The sequence below is a fragment of the Ranitomeya variabilis genome, chromosome 5 (genome assembly GCF_051348905.1).
Source record: "Ranitomeya variabilis isolate aRanVar5 chromosome 5, aRanVar5.hap1, whole genome shotgun sequence".
Classification (NCBI taxonomy): Eukaryota; Metazoa; Chordata; class Amphibia; order Anura; family Dendrobatidae; genus Ranitomeya; species Ranitomeya variabilis.
Genome location: NC_135236.1, coordinates 198,798,478 through 198,819,343, shown reverse-complemented (window position 1 = coordinate 198,819,343; position 20,866 = coordinate 198,798,478).

Genomic DNA, 20,866 nt, shown 5'->3' with positions numbered 1-20,866 from the left:
CTAGAAAACTCATCATCAATCATGCTGACTCCAGTTGCACTGTCAACAAACACAGAAATCTCCTTGGTTTTGCTCTCCAGCACCACCTCTGCTGTCAGGACAAACTGGGAACCGAAAGTTGACGATAAATGCACCCTTTGCTTATTCAACTTCAGACTGCCAAGGGTTAAATGAGTCTCCTTTTGCTTATGCATCAAAGGACAAGCCCCAATAAAATTTTCTTTTTTTTCCACATAAAAAACACTCCCTTCTTTTTGCAAATCTCCAGGGAAATGTACGATGCAGAGGCACCCCCTAACTACATGGGCTCCTTCACCTTCTCCAGAACTGGTTCACTGCTAGACTGCTTCCCTGGCAAAGGGGCAATATCCAAAAAAGAGGCTCTGGAGAAGGCGGTCTTAACCATCTATCCCGAAGGCGTCTATCCATACGTATAGCTGACAACATAGCAGCCTTCAAGGATTCGGGGGTTTCATACACTGCCAAAGCAGCACGGTGGCTCAGTGGATAGTATTGCAGCACTGGAGTCCTGGGTTCAAATCCCACCAAGGACAACATCTGCAAGGAGTTTGTATGTTTGCGTGGGTTTCCTCTGGGTACTCTGGTTTCCTCTCACATTCCAAAGACATACTGATAGGGAATTTAGATTGTGAGCCCAATCGGGGACAGTGATAATGTGTGCAAACATGTAAAGTGCTGTGGAATATGTCAGCACTCTATAAAGATTATTACTTTTATTATAAAGCATACTTAAACCTTTCAGTAAGGCCCTGAAGAAATTGGCTTCTGAGAGCTGGGTAATTCCATTTTGTATCAGCTGCCCATCTGCGGAATTCGGAGCTATACGTCTCCACTGACCGATTCCCCTGCTGAAGGTGATGCAACCTCAACTCAGCCAAGGAGACTCAGTCAGAGTCACCATAGATACGGGCTAGAGCTCCCCAAAATCCCTCCACAGACTAGAGACAAATCCTACCTGCAGAGACCCCAAAATCAGTGATCTGCAGCCCCTGTTGCTGCTGCCGAACTTCATATCAAAGGTCATTCACCTCCAGATACAGATAGCATTGCTGTTCTGCAGCCCTGCAACCGGATCCATAACCAAGGGAGAAAAGGAAAAAAAAAACATGCCCAAGGGAAAAATCACCCACAAATAAAACCACGTGTCAGTTTTTTTTTCTAAATGTGCAAAGCCGGTGATAATGTCACTCACAGTGTAGGAAGGCTATGTGCAATACAGGGGGAAGAGGGGAAGGAAGCCTGCATCCTCTACCATCCCTAAATTGGTTCCACACCAATCGCCAAGCAGGAGTCTAAGCCCTGTATATCCCTAGAGCTAGGTCCTGAATAGGGAAGGGGGATGAGCACTGATCAGTCCCCACTGTACACTAAAGAAAAGAAGGGAGACACACAAGGTGGAAGCAACTTAGCTTGAGCAGACTCAGAAAGGTAACACCAAAGTCCTCCAACAGCACCAGAGAGGAAGTAAGCCGACTGCTATAGCGCCAAACCTTCACAAGGAAAAAATGTGAATATCACCGACACTGGTATGTGATAAATAGGTCCAGCACCGTAGTAAGAGAAACACTCAATTTATAACCACGCTCACATGATAAAAAGACAGTGCTAGGTGATGAGGTGATATATAATGAAGCCCTGTGTGTGTGCTGGATTTTGGATGGAGTTGTCATAGTGACCGGACGCTTACCGCAAAATTGCACTATGTAGGCCATTTAGTAAAGTACAGTAGTGTTCAAAATAATAGCAGTCCAATATGACTAACCAGGTTAATCACTGTTTTTGGTATAAATTATACCATGTGCCCTTTGAAGTCTCTCAGCCGTTTGGAATAGTGTTCGCGCTGTTTCAAATCCCAAATCAGATTTTTCTTGTATGAAGCAAAAAATTAGCTTCTCCAACCCTTTTTCATAGTAAAACACAGAGCGCACACAGAGGACATTTGTGTGCTATCAGTTTTTTGTCACTTGGTCATTTATTTGTATTGGCAAGTTTTATTCATAACTAGTGTTGAGCGATACCGTCCGATACTTGAAAGTATCGGTATCGGAAGTATCGGATCTAATCCGATACCGATACCCGATACCAATACAAGTCAAAGGGACTCAAGTATCAGACGGTATCCCTGATGGTTCCCAGGGTCTGAAGGAGAGGAAACTCTCCTTCAGGCCCTGGGATCCATATTAATGTGTAAAATAAAGAATTAAAATAAAAAATATTGCTATACTCACCTCTCCGACGCAGCCTGGACCTCACCGAGGGAACCGGCAGCGTTCTTTGCTTAAAATGCGCGCGTTTACTTCCTTCCGTGACGTCACGGCTTGTGATTGGTCGCGTGCCGCCCATGTGGCCGCGACGCGACCAATCACAGCAAGCCGTGACGTAATTTCAGGTCCTGATGCCTAATTCTGCATTCAGGACCTGAAATTACGTCACGGCTTGCTGTGATTGGTCGCGTCGCGGTCACATGGGCGGCACGCAACCAATCACAAGCCGTGACGTAATTTTAAAATGCGCGCGTTTCCTGCCTCCCGTGACGTCACGGCTTGTGATTGGTCGCGTCGCCCATGTGACCGCGACGCGACCAATCACAAGCCGGAACGTAATTTTAAAATCCTGAATGCCTAGAATTAGGCATTGAGGACCTGAAAATTACGTCACGGCTTGCTGTGATTGGTCGTGTCGCGGCCACATGGGCGGCACGCGACCAATCACAAGCCGTGACGTCACGGAAGGAAGTAAACGCGCGCATTTTAAGCAAAGAACGCTGCCGGTTCCCTCGGTGAGGTCCAGGCTGCGTCGGAGAGGTGAGTATAGCAATATTTTTTATTTTAATTCTTTATTTTACACATTAATGTTGTTTCGATACCGATACCCGATACCACAAAAGTATCGGATCTCGGTATCGGAATTCCGATACCCGCAAGTATCGGCCGATACCCGATACTTGCGGTATCGGAATGCTCAACACTATTCATAACACAGCTCAAAGGAAGTTATGTTTCTCTTTTTGTTGTTGTTGCAGTCTGACCACAAAAAAGGTGAAAAGGCACATTATCGTAATGGGCCTATGACCTATTCATACAAATAACTGATAACATGCGTACCAAAAAACTGATGTGTGATGTGATGTGCTTATTAGCAGATACACAATGAACAAGCGTATGATTTGATTGTATTTCGCATCTACAAGTTGTTGATAGTTTTCGGAAATGTAGTTTCTTTTCAGTAGGAAATCTGCAGTGTCTGGGTGTTACATGAATGAATGGTTTTTCTTGTCCTTATATAACTGCATTAATAAAAATACAAGATAGCATAAAAATATCTGGTGAGCTCACATCATATCTTGAACATCAAATAACATACTGGATTTCGGCAAGTAATAAAATGTATTAAAAACCTACTGCTGATATGCAGAAGAATATGAAATATCACTTATCTGGAAAAAACATTGCTCATTCATGACAATATATAAGTGCAGAATATCAGTCATATCAAAATTACATCGTAATTTAAACTAGACCAAGAATAAACTATTGATATATGTTCACAATTTGATAATATTAGATTGTACTACTGGCTCCAACAATAAAGATATCCCCTCCTATGGACATAGAAAATTGTCAAACTATCAATCAATTACAGATTTTTACAAATATTCTCTAAAATTAAAAGAAAGTCCATTTGTGATGAGTCATAATTAGTGTTGAGCGATACCTTCCGATATTTGAAAGTATTGGTATCGAATTGGATCGGCCGATACCGGCAAAATATCGGATCTCGCCGATACCGATACCCGATACCAAAACAAGTCAATGGGACACAAATATCGGAAGGTATCCTGGATGGTTCCCAGGGTCTGAAGGAGAGGAAACTCTCCTCCAGACCCTGGGAACCATACACTGGGAACTTCCGATTCCGATTTCCGATATCACAAAAATATCGGAACTCGGTATTGGAATTCCGATACAGCAAATATTGGCCGATACCCGATACTTGCGGTATCGGAATGCTCAACACTAGTCATAATTAGTGATGAGCGAATATACTCGTTGCTCGGGTTTCCTGAGCACGCTCGGGTAACCTCCTAGTATTTGTTAGTGTTCGGAGATTAAGTTTTCAAATCAGCAGAATGATTTACAGCTATTAGCCAGGCAGAGTACATGTGGGGTTTGCCTGGTGCTAGGGAATTCCCACATGTACTCAGGCTGGCTAATAGCTGTAAATCATTCAGCTGCCGCGATGAAAACTTAATCACTGAACACTAACAAATACTCGGAGGTCACCCAAGTGTGCTCGGGAAAACCCGAGCAACGAGTACACTCGCTCATCACTAGTCATAATTAAAATAAAAACAAAAGGAGTTGCACCTTACAATTCTCCCACTGATCCGGTGTAGACGTGCCTTCTTAACGCTGCCTGTAGTGGTTACGTGTTCACCTCACTGATGTCAATTTTTATTATTTTATACTACTGTATATTCAGCTGATTGTAAAAAAATATACGGAGCAAGAAAAAGTTATTTTAAATGGCCTGTAAAGATACTATGTTTCTATCAGCACATATCTTTAGCTGCCACCATGTTGGTTTGCATAGTACACTATGGGCCCTATTCATTAATGTTTTACACCAGTTTTCTGGTGTAAAAGTCTGAGATTTATATAACAAATTTTGCACAACGCAAAGTTCACAAAATCTTTGCGTTTTTTTTCTGTTTTCATGCCAGTCCCCGGCCAGCTCCAACACAGTTGGTGGAGAATGGGCGAGACAGGACATGGAGGCAGCTATTGAATGGATACTAAGTTACCCCACTAACCTATGCCAGAAATGTTACTCTAGTCCTTGATTGAAATAGTATTTCTAATTCATTACGTAGCAGGCACATCTTAGTGAATTCTGCGCATCTTACCTCATCACAACTGAACACTTCATTAAGAATGAGACCCTTTTCTGATAAACACTAGAAAACTACATTGTGAAGCAGTGTTATAGGGAGGTGGGTCTCTCAATGAAGAAGTTACAAAGCATATGATGGAGCTGAGAATGTGCCAGGAAATATGGTCTAGATCAGAGCTCAGGCGGGATGTTTGTTTAGTGCACTGTGTGGCAAGCTCATAAAATTGCAAACCTATTAGTTATACTGCAGGTGAGCTCAATTAGAAGCAATGGCATTCGGACTGTTTTGGTTATAAAAACCCATTATCCAGCTGACGTTGTGGTGAAAATCCTACTCACCCATAGTTGGCCACAACTAGGCTTGAGCGAAACGGATCGGTCAATTTCATAAGTCGCTGACTTTCGGCAAAGTCGGGTTTCGTGAAACCCGAGCCGATCCCAATGTGAGATCGGCCATGCGGTCGGCGATCTTCGCGCCAAAGTCGCGTTTCGTATGACGCTTTAACCACCATTTTTTCAGCCAATGAAGGAGTGTGGGCAGCGTGATGACATAGGTCTCGTCTTGCTTTCTGCGGCGTCACAGGGGGTGGGGGTATAAACGCCATCTTACCGTTTTGGATGTAGCGATTTACACAGTCCGAGGAGAGAGAGAGAGAATATAAAAAATTTAATGTATCCCATTGACTTGCATTGGGTTTCGTGTTTCGGTCGGCCCCCCGACTTTTCACAATAATCGGCCGATTTCACAGGATCCGACTGTTGAGAAAGTCGGGTTTCACAAAACCCGACTCGATCCTAAAAAAGTAAAAGTCGCTCAACCCTAGCCACAACTATTGTAGCCAAGGCCCAGTCACAGGTTCGCAGGTCTTGGCAGTGCCAACACGCTGTGTAGTAGCACTATGATGGCAACATGCACAGTGCTGAAATAAGTTATGGAAGCTAAGGTATGTACTGAGCAAGTGTGGCTGAGACTTGGCTAGTAAGGTTTGCAGAGACCATACTCTGTCTTGACAAATCTTATATTAAATATTAGATTCTAAAAATTAAAAAGCAAAGTCGAAAACAGCTTAATAGATTACAACAACTTGCAACATAACCACAACACAGTCGCACATAGAACTTCAGCCCCAACTCATTATTGCTTTTGTACTTGTTTTCTTTCTAATTTTTGGAGTTTTAAGTTTGTTTTTTATTTGTGCCAAACTCTTTTAATTTTGCTCCTTTTTTTTAATCCTTTCATGACCTTTGATGTCTATTTATCTTAAAGGTCGTGTCCCTGCCTTTGATGCAAGCTCCGACACTTGATCCCGCATTTTTCCCCCCTTCCCCGTACTTGATGTCTTACTTAATCAGCCATCAAGTGCCTTTAACAGCTGCAGGCAGCCGTTAACCTGTTAAATCCTGCTAGCAATCACTGAGAGCAGGATTTAATATGCACCAACCGGAAGTGTGTCACAAAATACCGCCCATTGGCGCTCTTGTCACGTGATCGCTGGGCGCCGATAGGTTGTCATGACAACCAGGAGTCTGCAGAAGACCCCTGTTCCTGTCATTGTGAATCTCCTTTGAATGCTGACTCATGGCCAGCGTTCATAGGATATCTTGATTTTTGTTATATGTAGTAGTGCTGAAGCCCAATTATCTATAGCACAGGCAATCAGACAATCGCAGTTTCAAGTTTCCTAAGGAGACAACTGAAGTCAGTAAAAATTGTGAAAAAAAAGAGTTTAAAAATATAAAAAAGTAAACGAAACACAAAAGTTCAAATCACCCCCATTTTGCCTCATTGAAATTGATACAATTTTAAAAAATACACATTTTTTTGTATCACTGTTTTCAGAAATGTCCAATCTATCAAAATATAAAAACAATTATCTGATTGGTAAATGATGTCATCAGAAAAAAGATCAAAACACCAGAATTACTCATTTTTGACCACCGCAACATTGCATAAGAATGCAATAAGAGGAGATCAAAACATCATTATCTACCTCAAAATAGTATCAGTAAAAATGTAAGCCCTAATGCTATGGGTCTTGGGAAACATAGCATTTCTTGCAAATTTCAGAAATTTTTTTCACCACGTAAATAGAAACAAACCTGTATATGTTTGGTATCTGCATATATCGTACTGACATGAGAAATCATATTGCCAGGTCAATTTTACCATGTAGTGAGCATGGAACATAAAAAATCCCAAAAAACAATTGTGTAATTGCACTTTTTTTTGCAATTTCACCCTACTTGGATTTTGTTTCCCGTTTTCCAGTACACTATATGTACTATATGGTAAACTCAATGGTGTCCTTCAAAAGTACAACTTGTCCCACAAAAAAACAAGCCCTCATATGTCTATATTTATGGAAAAATAGAAAAGTTATGGCTCTTGGGAGAAGGGGAGGAATAAACGTAAGCGCAAAAATGGAAATTCACAAAGTCATGAAGAGATAAGAAAACTATTTTATATATATTAGTGTCAGGTCCCAAGATTTGAGAATCATAGACTATTGTATTGTCATTGTATTGTTGTTATTACATTGCTATGAAATCAGTTTGCCCCTTTGCCCCCAGTTTGTCCTTTCTCTCTCCCTGTAGCCCAACTCTGATGAAAGTAACCCCTCCCTTCTCCCCCAGTGTTTGTCAGCCATCTTGCTAGGTTCATCTCTATGCATCCCTAATTCAGAATCGTCTTTTTTATCTGCTGCAGTTGCTGTTACTGTTGTGCTTAATACAAGAATTCAGCCTGAGAATAAACTTCTTCTTCTAATTCTCATGCGTGCATCTGCAATCCAGTCAAGCTATCTGAGGAAGTTCTTGGTGTGAGTACTGGTCTATACAGAAATCCATAGAAACGATGTCTCAGGAGCCCCACACTTGCAGCCTAGTTATAGAGTCAGAATAATTTGACTGTTTTTTTTATACGTTCCTCATCATGGGGCATTAGGCCAATTCATCATTTGCCACTATTTATCAAGTCGCCTCATTTTTTTTTTCTAAAGCAGAAATGTTTTGCACACATATTACAGTTGTGCAACATTATAATAGTACATGCAACCTTTTTGCTTTTAAAAGGCACAAAAAAAGATAACCCCCCAAAAAAGAGCATTTTGTTATTTTGTGTAAAATTTATGAACCACGTTTGTCATTTTGATGAATTACGCTCAAATGCCATCAACAAATTCTGCAAGACAAAAAAGAAAAGTGATTTATAAAAAACTACAAAGTATGATTTGGGCCCTTGATTTTTTTTTTAATCGGCGCTCTATACAAAAAAGGCTGCAAACGCCTGGTCTAGATAAAGAGGCTGAATTTTAGACAGATCTTTACTTTACTATTATTATTACTGACACAAATTTATATTATGCAGCCAGAATATTTATTAGTTCACACCTGTCCCTGCCCAACTGGTGCCTGCAATCCCATTTCCTGAGAGCTTCGCACAGGGAAGGATCGGGTGATCAGGAGTCCATTAACCTGCCAGTATGTTTGTGGAGTGCACGAGAAACCAGAGCTCCCAGAGGCCACCTCGACAAACTGTTAATAACACCCTCGTTGGATTTAGACCTAACCTCCCAGCAAGACACTAGTGCTACTTCATTTCTTATTTTTTGCAGGATTTATTATAAACCAAGTAGGGAAAAATCAGAAGAATAGAGAAGAAATGACTGGTACATGGGAAAGCCTTTTTGGCATGCTTTGTGTGCGTTCAGTTGTGACTCAAGACAATGAACTTGGCTCGGTAAATGTTTAGTTTATACATAAGTTGGCCCTTTCCTTTGAGTTTTAAAACTTCATAAAAACACACCTGGGAGTGAGCGTTCCCTGACTAGCCGCAGCCTGCCCGTCTCTACATCGCTGTGCCGCGGCTCTCCTCTATACAGCTGTCAGTTTTATGTTACAGCGGAGGGAGGGGAGATAGAGAATCAGCTGCAGCTTAATTGGACAGAGAACTAGCAGGTGTTCAGCTCCGTGTCTGGCCGGCTTCCAAACTTTGTTGCTGGGAGCCGATCATTAAAATTACCAACATGTATTTAGTTGCGAGAGGAAAAGTTTTAAAACTATCTGGAGCCATCGAAGAATATATTAATGTTTAGAATAATTACATGACAGAGGTATCACGCGAATGCGATATTATACTTAGAATGACAAGCAGAGGTATAGCAATAGATGTTTGAGGGATTTCATTCCAACTGGGCCCCAACTGTGGGGACAGCAGGACATATAAGATGACAGCCGTGGAATAAACCGGCAGTACAGAGACGAGACATCTTATCATGCCAGTCTCCTGGAGTCAACCACCTTCTTACGTTTGGCATACCGAGGCCTGTGCTCAGTACACAAGACACCGTGCTTCATACAATGTCAGTAGTCAGAGGGTCTACTGACTTTTCCTCACAGCATGTGGCAAAGCAAAGGCGAGATTCTCCCTACCTCTGCATGCTCGAAAAAGGAGAGAGATAAAAATTTCATAGACAGAGAAATGTTGGGCTTGGCGACCTCAGTACTTGTATTAATTAGTACCTTTTCAGGTTGTTTGACAATGAATGAAGGAAGGGAGGATGCAAACAAAACACCATTTTATTAAAGACAATCACTAATATACTGTATGTATCAATCATTTTTCACAAGTTAAATGTGTCCATTGCTGTAGTTAAAATCCATTCATATACTCCTACACCTAGTTGATCAAGAATAAGTTGAAAAGAAGGTTTCTTTGGCTGGTGGTCTTAGATTAATTAGTTTGATAACTGCCGTAAGTCTATTTGGTATAATGTACTTGTATAGTTAAACTCTTTAATTAGAGGTTAAAAGGTCATATGGTTAATCAATCCATTAGTATTTGTAGTAATCAGGTAATTGATGTGCCAAATAGGTCGAATATACAATAAAAGACATATTTAAGAGACTTAAAGGGAATCTATCACCAGGTGTTTACTCTGTAATTTCAGAGGAGCATGATGTAGAGGTAGACGCCCTGATTCCAGTGATGTGTCACTTACTGGACTGCTTGCTGTATTTTTATAAAATCCCGGTCTTCTCTGCTGTCTATCTACCAGTTCTCTGAACATGAGCACTCTATAACCCCACCCACACCACTGATTGGCAGCTTTTGTGTACACTGTGCACTGAAAAAGATGCAAATTAGTGGTGGGGGCGGAGTTACAGAGGAGCAGTAGAATTGCATGGCAGGAGGCAACTAGTCCTCTAGTGATAATCTCATGCTGATAAAACACAGATTTTACTGAAATGGCAACAAGCAGGCCAATAAGTGACACGTCACTACAATACTTAACAGATCTTAACAGAGATCTGCTGACAGATTCTCTTTAAGATGATCAACCTTCCATTTCAGTATATTTATGCTTAAAAAAATTCCTATCTGTAATAAGAACCACATCATGGCTATAACAGACAGTCCCTGACGTATTTCCCTGTGTTCCGGGACATAGTGCGGCGGCACATGTGCAGTAATGCTTTTCGGCTTTGCCCGCAGTTGGGCAAAGCATACTGCGCGTGCGCAAGGCAAGATTGCGTTGCGCACGCGTGAACTATGGAGGAAACCTACTCAACTTCAAGAAAATATTGTGGACAGTGGGAAAGGAAGGGGTGAATGAAAGAAGAGGAAACACCGCCAATCGGACCGGACACAGGGCATTTACATAGCCCGCCAAATTCAGGTGACAGAGTCCCTTTAAAGGGTCATGCCATTTCAAGCATCTAAACTGTCCCTAGAGCGTTGCAATGTGCATCCGGTGCTGTAATGATGTCCAAAAAGCACTTTATATACTTATACAGTACCTGCTCATTTAGTCATAGGGGTGTGCTCATTTTCTGTTAACTCACGGGCGTCATTGTCACTCAATTTGATTAATTTCCCTGGTTGATCTGATGTCGCTAGAATCGCTTGGAGCAGTGTCGATTGGGGAGCCGTGCTTGCGCCGTGACGTGCGGCTCCCGGCTCGACACTGCACTAGTGCGTCTGGCTCCATGCTACACACTGCGCTAGCGTGGCTGCCTCCTCAACACTGCACAAGTGCGTCTGGCTCCATGCTACACACTACGCTAGCGTGGCTGCCTCCTCAACACTGCACAAGTGTGTCTGGCTCCATGCTACACACTACGCAAGCGTGGCTGCCTTCTCAGCACTGCACAAGTGCGTCTGGCTCCATGCTACACACTGCGCTAGTGTGGCTGCCTCCTCAACACTGCACAAGTGCGTCTGGCTCCATGCTACACACTACGCTAGCGTGGCTGCCTTCTCAGCACTGCACAAGTGCGTCTGGCTCCATGCTACACACTGCGCTAGTGTGGCTGCCTCCTCAACACTGCACAAGTGCGTCTGGCTCCATGCTACACACTACGCAAGCGTGGCTGCCTTCTCAGCACTGCACAAGTGCGTCTGGCTCCATGCTACACACTGCGCTAGTGTGGCTGCCTCCTCAACACTGCACAAGTGTGTCTGGCTCCATGCTACACACTGCGCAAGCGTGGCTGCCTTCTCAGCAATGCACAAGTGCGTCTGGCTCCATGCTACACACTGCACAAGCGTGGCTGCCTTCTCAACACTGCACAAGTGTGTCTGTCTCCATGCTACACACTGCACAAGCGTGGCTGCCTTCTCAGCACTGCACAAGTGCGTCTGGCTCCATGCTACACACTGCACAAGCGTGGCTGCCTTCTCAGCACTGCACAAGTGTGTCTGGCTCCATGCTACACACTGCGCAAGCGTGGCTGCCTTCTCAACACTGCACAAGTGTGTCTGTCTCCATGCTACACACTGCACAAGCGTGGCTGCCTTCTCAGCACTGCACAAGTGCGTCTGGCTCCATGCTACACACTGCACAAGCGTGGCTGCCTTCTCAGCACTGCACAAGTGCGTCTGGCTCCATGCTACACACTGCACAAGCGTGGCTGCCTTCCAGCACTGCACAAGTGTGTCTGGCTCCATGCTACACACTGCACAAGCGTGGCTGTCTTCTCAACACTGCACAAGCGTGGCTCCAAGCACCACGATGCGCAAGTGCGGGATTCCAGTGACATCAACAAGGGAAATCAATCAAATTGAGTGGGCGGCAATGCCCATGACTGAACACAAAATTAAGCACACCCCTATGACTAAATGAGCAGGTAATATATAAAAATATAAAGTGCTTTTTGGACATCATTGCAACGCCATTTTTAACAAAAAAAAACGGGTTAGTGATGCACATTACATCACTAACAACAGACTACTGGCAGTTTAGATGATTGAAATGACGTGACAGGTTCCCTTTAAGCTGGCATCAAAGTAAATTTAATCCAAAACCTTTTGACTCCAAAAAACAGAAAAATGTGTAAAGCGCCAACAATATCTATGACGATGACAATTTGATATGTCAAATGTAGTTGTTAAAAATTGTCTATGAAAAAAGGTAGAATAAAAGGCACGTTACTGTGCAGAAGGGTTTTCAGATACATAAGAGAGGAGGGGAAGACTATCTCCAAGATGCTGCACAGAACGCTTTCAGCTAACGAAACTAGACATTAGACGATGCTGAAGCACTTAGAGTGCTAGAAAAGCGGAGATGAAGTTTAAATTCTACTATGGTAGATCATGTAAAATATATAACTATTCCCATGATACGAGCTTTGCAAAACTTTTAAAGAAAATAAAAGCAATAGAAAGCCAGTAAAAAACAAGTGTTAAAATAAATGTGGTGTGTACACAGAGTTGTTCTTTATATGATGGGAGTTTATCTGAGAGCTCAGGTGAGGATTTGTTTGCTAAGGTGTGTGTTCCAGTGTTTGCCTGTGTGCTCAGGTGAATGTATGCAATGGAGTGTGCAATAAAGCACAGTAGCCTATATTGCGCATGTTTACTTCATGTCTAGCTGACCACATGCCAACATGTGAACTGGTTTGTACCCTCGTAAAATTGTTTGCTCATACTCAGACTAAGGGTACCGTCACACAGTGGCATTTTTATTGCTACGACGGCACGATTCGTGACGTTCTAGCGATATCGTTACGATCTCGCAGTGTCTGACACGCTACTGCGATCAGGGACCCTGCTGAGGATCGTACGTCGTAGCACATCGTTTGAAACTTTCTTTCGTCGCTGGATCTCCCGCTGTCATCGCCGGATCGTTGTGTGTGACAGCGATCCAGCGATGTGTTCGCTGGTAACCAGGGTAAACATCGGGTAACTAAGCGCAGGGCCGCGCTTAGTAACCCGATGTTTACCCTGGTTACCAGCGTAAAAGTAAAAAAAAAAAAACCGTACATACTGACCATCTGATGTCCGTCAGGTCCCTTGCCGTCTGCTTCCCGCTCTGTCTGTCTGCCGGCCGGAAAGTGAGAGCAGATCACAGCGGTGACGTCACTGCTGCGCTCTGCTCTCACTGTACGGCTGCACTCAGTCAGAGCAGGAAGCAGACGGCAAGGGACCTGACGGACATCAGATGGTCAGTATGTACTGTTTGTTTTTTTTACTTTTACGCTGGTAACCACGGTAAACATCGGGTTACTAAGCGCGGCCCTGCGCTTAGTAACCCGATGTTTACCCTGGTTACCAGCGAACCTCGGCATCGTTGGTCGCTGGAGAGCGGTCTGTGTGACAGCTCCCCAGCGACCACACAACGACTTACCAACGATCACGGCCAGGTCGTATCGCAGGTCGTGATCGTTGGTAAATCGTATAGTGAGACGGTACCCTTAGAATTGCTGACCAGGGCCATCAAAGGGTTATTCACTTAAATAAAAAAAAAGCTGCAGTAGATACAGTGACATGAGAAAAAAGAAATGACCTCTTCTATCCTCCATCAGTACAGCAGTGATTTTCCAGCTGTCCTCCCGATTCTTGTTAACAAACTGCTAGTATGTGATTTCTGCAGTCAATAAGTGGCCACAGTAATCATGTGCCATCATGGCTCAGCGCTGAGTGGTGATGACAGTAAAATACAGCACATGACAATCAGTTTGACTCCTAAACAAAGAGTGCAAGGATTACTGGAATGTTTACAATGGATCACCGGGAGAAGAAGAGGTGCGTATTATAAAATTTAATATATTCTGCCTTGGTGTTCTTCACTTCTTCACTCCTAAGCCTGGCATCGGGGTTACCTCTGACGCTTTATTAGCCCTGAGATGTCATGATTAGAGATGAGCAGACTTGTTTGGAAAATGTTCACCAATCTCAAAGTCAGCACGAACGTAGCACATTTGGATTCATGCAGCATTTTTCTCAAAATCTGCAAAATTTGGCCAAAGTTTAGTAAATGATCAAGTTACCACTAAGGCTATGCACACGATGGTTCTGACCGGTGGTAAGGTAACCACTGGTATGATCATTACCGTCAGTCAGAGCACTGCAGATGTCAGCGTGACTCCGCAGCTGTCACCCGCAGTAAAAAGCTTACCGCAGGTCTGCAGGCATCGGCTGACAAGAGACTACTACTCTCATCAGCCTACGCCTGCTTTTGCTTATGGGCGCAGTCATCAGACGGCACCTGTGCTCAATGTAAAGAAAAAAAAATATTGAAATAAAAATAAAAAACACAGTACATACTCACCTTACACCTAATCCCTGAAACCCTTGTCACCTGGAAAAGAGAAAAAAATAATAAACCACCTGCTTTTGCTGATGGGCGCAGTCATCAGATGGCGCCTGAGCTTATTGTAAAGAAAAAAAAGAAATAAATATTGAAAAAAAAAAATAAAAAATATATATACTCACCTTAACACCTAATCCCTGATGCCCATGTCACCTGGAAAAGTGAAAAAAAAAAATAAACCGCCATATCCCTCACCTATCTGCCGTAATCCATACTGTCCCACTATGATTCAGATCACTTGTGGAGCAGTCACATTAGTTGATGCGACTGCTCTACCTGGCAGCCGGCAACACACTGACAGGAGCATGTAATCACTCCTGCAATGTGTAGCGCTGAGCTGCTGTAAGTGAGGTCATAGCCTATATAGCCTAACATAGCCTAACCAAACCTTAAAAGGTTCACTCATCTCATGATGTCAAATGAAGTCTAGTCACTAAGTCTCATGCGACATCATGACATGCGCTTTAAGGCCTAGGAAGTGCCAGAGGCATCTAGACATGCTTCATGCGGCCTAGTAAACCAAAGAGGCACCCATGATGTTAAGCCAAGGATGCTGGGCACAAATGTAAAGACGTCTGCTACTGAGAACAGAACTAGATTCCAGACCAGGGCAGTTGGAATTGAATTGCTCATCTGTAATAAGTACTCTTTATTTTCTGTTTTTATTTTACAGAACTTGCTATTTTCCCTGTGTTTTTTTTTTCAATGAAAACTGAATAACTTCATGTGTCTAAACTGTTACATACGTTAGTAAACAATGATTTGGTACTGCCACTTGGATGCCCACACTTCCATAGAATAAAGCCCCTTAGCCTTTCACTAAGGGCTCAATTATTTGTAATAGGTTCTTGGCAGAGAATTAAAATTAATGTTATTATTATAACGCCATTTATTCCATGGCCCTTTACATGTGAGGAGGGGTATAAATAATAAAAAACAAGTACAATAATCTTAATCAATACAAGTCACGACCGGTACATGAGGAGAGAGGACCCTGCCTGTGAGGGCACACAATCTACAAGGGATGGGTAAGAATACAGTAGGTCCTAAAAATTGTGGCAGGATTTACAATTAGACCACCTGTCCACAGGTTATATAGTGTATTGTAACTCAAAAGCAGTCATACTCTTCCAATTCCTTTTGTTTTTTATTTCATAATCTGGTCGCTTCCTAACGTGCAGTAGATCAAGGGGGTCTGGGAGCCCCATCAATTGTAGAGGAATGGAGAAACTGCTTATACCCTCTTGAGATTCTGGTTTGGATTTTATCCTAAGTCATGTGACAAAACTCGTTAAAGGGTCGACATTGACTGTTAGGATTGCTACTTCCAATAGGTGGCACTAGAGTTCTTGTCCTCTTCCTCTCTGAAGAGACAATTTGCATATTCACTCTTGAAAATCTTATGGGTTTTAATGTATTGCTCTGTTTTAAATATAGTTTTATCTGGTTTGTGTTCTGCAACAGTGGGTTACCTGCAGACAGGGTTAACTATTGGGGCCAGCCCAGGATGGGGGGAGTTAAGCGGTTATTTGAATGCAGTTACCTGTTGTCAGGCAGATAAGGAAGAGCACTTGAGAAGTATAGGACCTATATCTTCTTGTTGCTCACAGACCTGCATTGAATTAGGTGTTTGTGTGCGAAGAGGGAAGACCATATATTGGATATTGAGTTCTAAAAGAAATAAGTAACTAGTGGCTGAAAGATTCATTATTATCTCAGGCTAAAGTGAGGACTAAAGTAGAGGAAGGATTCCTTATCTCTCAGGCAAGCAGGTGTTAAAGGATTATCTACACTAGATAAGAAGCTAGAGAGTATCCAGGCCTGAGGGTCTTAAGGTACCGTCACATTAAGCGACGCTGCAGCGATAGCGACAGCGATGCCGATCGCTGCAGCGTCGCTGTTTGGTCGCTGGAGAGCTGTCACACAGACAGCTCTCCAGCGACCAACGATGCCGAGGTCCCCGGGTAACCAGGGTAAGCATCGGGTTGCTAAGCGCAGGGCCGCGCTTAGTAACCCGATGTTTACCCTGGTTACCAGCGTAAAAGTTAAAAAAACAAACAGCACATACTCACCAGCGCGTCCCCCAGCCTCTGCTTCCTGACACTGACTGAGCTCCGGCCCTAACAGCACAGCGGTGACGTCACCGCTGTGCTTTCACTTTCAGTTTAGGGCCGGCGCTCAGTCAGTGTCAGGAAGCAGAGGCTGGGGGACGCGCTGGTGAGTATGTGCTGTTTGTTTTTTTTACTTTTACGCTGGTAACCAGGGTAAACATCGGGTTACTAAGCGCGGCCCTGCGCTTAGTAACCCGATGTTTACCCTGGTTACCAGTGTAAAATATCGCTGGTATCCTTGCTTTTGCTGTCAAACACGACGATACACGGCGACCTAGCGACCAAATAAAGTGCAGACCTTCTAGCAGCGACCAGCAATTTCACAGCGGGATCCAGATCGCTGCTGCGTGTCAAATACAGCGATATCGCTATCCAGGTCGCTGCAACGTCACGGATCGCTGGCGATATCGCCTAGTGTGACGGTACCTTTAGAAGAGAAGATTGCCAGACTTGAAATAATGAATGTAGGAAGAGGGATGTGGAGTCAGCTCACTGAATTCCAGGTACCTGAAAAAGGACAAAATCACATATATTGAGCAGCCCCGGTCCTGGGCGCTTCTTGGAGCGGAAGCAAATGAAGAGAGAGCTCCACCATTGATTTAAATGGTAGAACTTCACATTTCTTGAATGTTCTTTAAAAATAAATATTTAGGTACACCAGTAGAAATCCCGGAAGGCACAAATTGACGTGTTTCGACTAGGTAGTCTTTTTCATGGTCTCCGTGAGTAAGACTACCTAGTTGCAATGCATCAGCATACATTCAAAATCCCGGGGTCTGGAAACATACACCGATGGGGCCAATAGCCTGCAATGGTGACAGCAGAGCCAATGTGTACTTTTTTCAGGAGTGTGCGCCTACAAGAGGCAGCCGCTCTGACGTAATAATTAATATGGATGTGAGTCATCATTTGAAACATAAATGTAGCATTTATGGATCATCCCTGCCTATAAACACACATATAACATGGTGCCCCCTGTTTACACTCACCTCAGGGGCGCATGGTTCTACTAAAATACTTGGCTGTAATACTCCATGTGTGAGGTTTTTGTAACGACACTTCAATGTATCACTGATTTTTCTTTCTACCATCTCTGAAGTTCCAGAACAAGGAGCACACGGTGTCAGAGATGCAGGCAATTTATTAAGCCGCCATGGCATTATAATGAAAGCAGTGTTTAAGGTGCATTGCTTTAAACACAGTTCTCTCCTTGATAAATAACCCCATTTGTGTGTGCAGTACACATGAATAACAAATAGACCGTTCTCCACTCCTAGGGATTCAGAGATAAAACGCCATCAAACAATAAAAAGCTGAAGCTGAAACTTATTTCCACAAAAGTTATGATTTTTAATATTTATTTTTGTTCTGTAAAACATTTCAGTAGCTTTCTGAAATATGTGCCTGATCAAATAATTACAATACAGTACAGAAGAACAGGAGAAAAATCAACTTTGGTGAACCAGATTCAAATGAGCAGTGATTAAAGTCATTTTTTTTTACATGTGAAACATTTGAATTTTTAATACTGTTATTTGAAAATGTTTATAGTCTGGTGGGTTTACACATAGTCATGAAATATCTGCACACTGCTGGCAGATACAAATAAAATTGGCAACATCTGTTGAGAATCTACACATCACTGTGCATTGAGACAAAGCTTGTCTATACAAGTCAATAAATCAGTTTTCACTACATCAGATTACTGTTCTATTGGGACTAATTCCAATGCATATTTGGGTCCAATTCATCAAGACCGGAGTTGTTCTCGACAGTTTTGACGAAGGAATGTGCTGGAGTCAGATGCTCCTGATTCATGAAGAGGTATATGCCTCTTCACTAGTGATGAGCGAGTATACTCGTTGCTCGGGTTTTCCCGAGCACACTCGGGTGGTCTCCGAGTATTTGTAAGTGCTCGGAGATTTAGTTTTCGTTGCCTCAGCTGCATGATTTACAGCTGATAGAGAGCTTGAATACATGTGCGGATTCCCTAGCACCCAGGCAACCCCCACATGTACACAGGCTGGCTAGCAGCTGTAAATCATGTAGCTGCATCAACAAAAACAAAATCTCCGAGCAGTTACAAATACTCGGAGACCACCCGAGCAATGAGTACACTCGTTCATCACTACTCTTCACAAATCTACAGCGTCTGACAAGGCGTGTGGCCTCTATACCAAATGTCTTACTCCAGTCAGTGACTGGAGTAAGATTTCTGGAACACAGAACACCACAGCTCATTAAGAATTAGATGAGGTATGGTATCACACACCCATTGCACCCATATCCTACCCCATTTCCACCAGTTTTGTCCCTGGGAGGAACTGGCTTGAAAAGAACAAAAGTAGCAAAATGTAGGTGCAACTCTGAGTTGCACCTAAATTTTGCAACTTTTCAAAGCTTTTGAAGCAGCATTCTGGCATGAAAACTTTGATGAATTGGCCCAATGCCATTTAGATGCAGGTTTACCCTCATAGTTTTTACTGTAGGAAACCCCTTCAGGACACCGCGGGCAGTGTTTTCTCTAAAACTTCTTTTCTGATGTCTCTTCAGATGTCTTTTGTGGTGGGTTTTCTTTGCCGCCAACATACTTTTTGTTTTACACTCTATATATAACATAGTGGCAGCAGAAGAATGGACCGGTCACTCCTTTTAGCTGCTTTATGGTTTTCGAAACCTGAAGCAGTTAAAAGAAGTGACAAAAGATGGAACGTACGCCCATCAATGTCAAAACAACTTCTTGAACATATGTTCTCTTTTCCTTTTTTTTAAGCGTTTTTTCAAGCAGATATCAGGCATTCCACGTGCACATACCAGGGCCGGACCGGCAATCTGGCAATTCTGGCAAATGCCAGAAGGGCCTGTCTGGTCATGGGCTGCCTTGTCTGCTACGTTGTTAACAGAATCGATGTTCTCAAGACACCCATACTGTTAAGAGTTGTGATGGAGCACATGGCAGGCCACGGGTATCATTACAAATATTGGTCTTGTAGTAACTCTTGCTTTCTTTCATCCAGGGTAATATATCCCATCTGGTGCTTAGGACAGGGACAGCATGGGCCTGTGTTATTTCAAATGCCAGGGCTGAATTTCAGCCCCAGTCCGTACCTGGCACATACCTTTAGAAAAAATATATAAATATACATATACTGTATATTGAATGGTAAGATTATACATAATTTTAATCCTCATTAAGGCAAACAAAAAACATTTCCAATCACAGGTTATAAGACATAAAATATTTATATCTGAAAGAGAAAACTCAAAGGGATTTGTGATCACAAACTGCAATATTCTCAAGACCGAAACAAAGAAACTGCTTTTTTATATTTGCAGTAAAGTTTAATGTTTGGGCAACATAAAACTAGATGAAATGCTAGAATATTGTGGTTTCAAGTAACAGAGCACATATTTTACATTGTTATTGAAGACAGCATATTAGCATCCTGGCAAAATATGTATAATAAAATATTTTTAATATATACAGTACAGACCAAAAGTTTGGACACACCTTCTCATTTAAAGATTTTTTCTGTGTTTTCATGACTATGAAAATTGTACATTCACACTGAAGGCATCAAAACTATGAATTAACACATGTGGAATTATATACTTAACAAAAAATTGTGAAACAACTGAAATTATGTCTTATATTCTAGGTTCTTCAAAGTAGCCACATTTTGCTTTGATGACTGATTTGCACACTCTTGGCATTCTCTTGATGAGCTTCAAGAGGTAGTCACCGGGAATGGTTTTCACTTCACAGGTGTGCCCTGTCAGGTTTAATAAGTGGGATTTCTTGCCTTATAAATGAGGTTGGGACCTTCAGTTGTGTTGTGCAGAAGTGTGGTTGGTGGATACACAGCTGATAGTCCTACTGAATAGACTGTTAGAATTTGTATTATGGCAAGAAAAAAGCAGTTAAGTAAAGAAAAACGAGTGGCCATCATTACTTTAAGAAATGAAGGTCAGTCAGTCCGAAAAATTGGGAAAACTTTGAAAGTGTCCCCAAGTGCAGTTGCAAAAACCATCAAGCGCTACAAAGAAACTGGCTCACGAGGACCGCCCCAGGAAAGGAAGACCAAGAGTCACCTCTGCTTCTGAGGATAAGTTTATCCGAGTCACCAGCCTCAGAAATCGCAGGTTAACAGCAGCTCAGATTAGAGATCAGGTCAATGCCACACAGAGTTCTAGTAGAAGACACATCTCTACAACAACTGTTAAGAGGAGACTTTGTGCAGCAGGCCT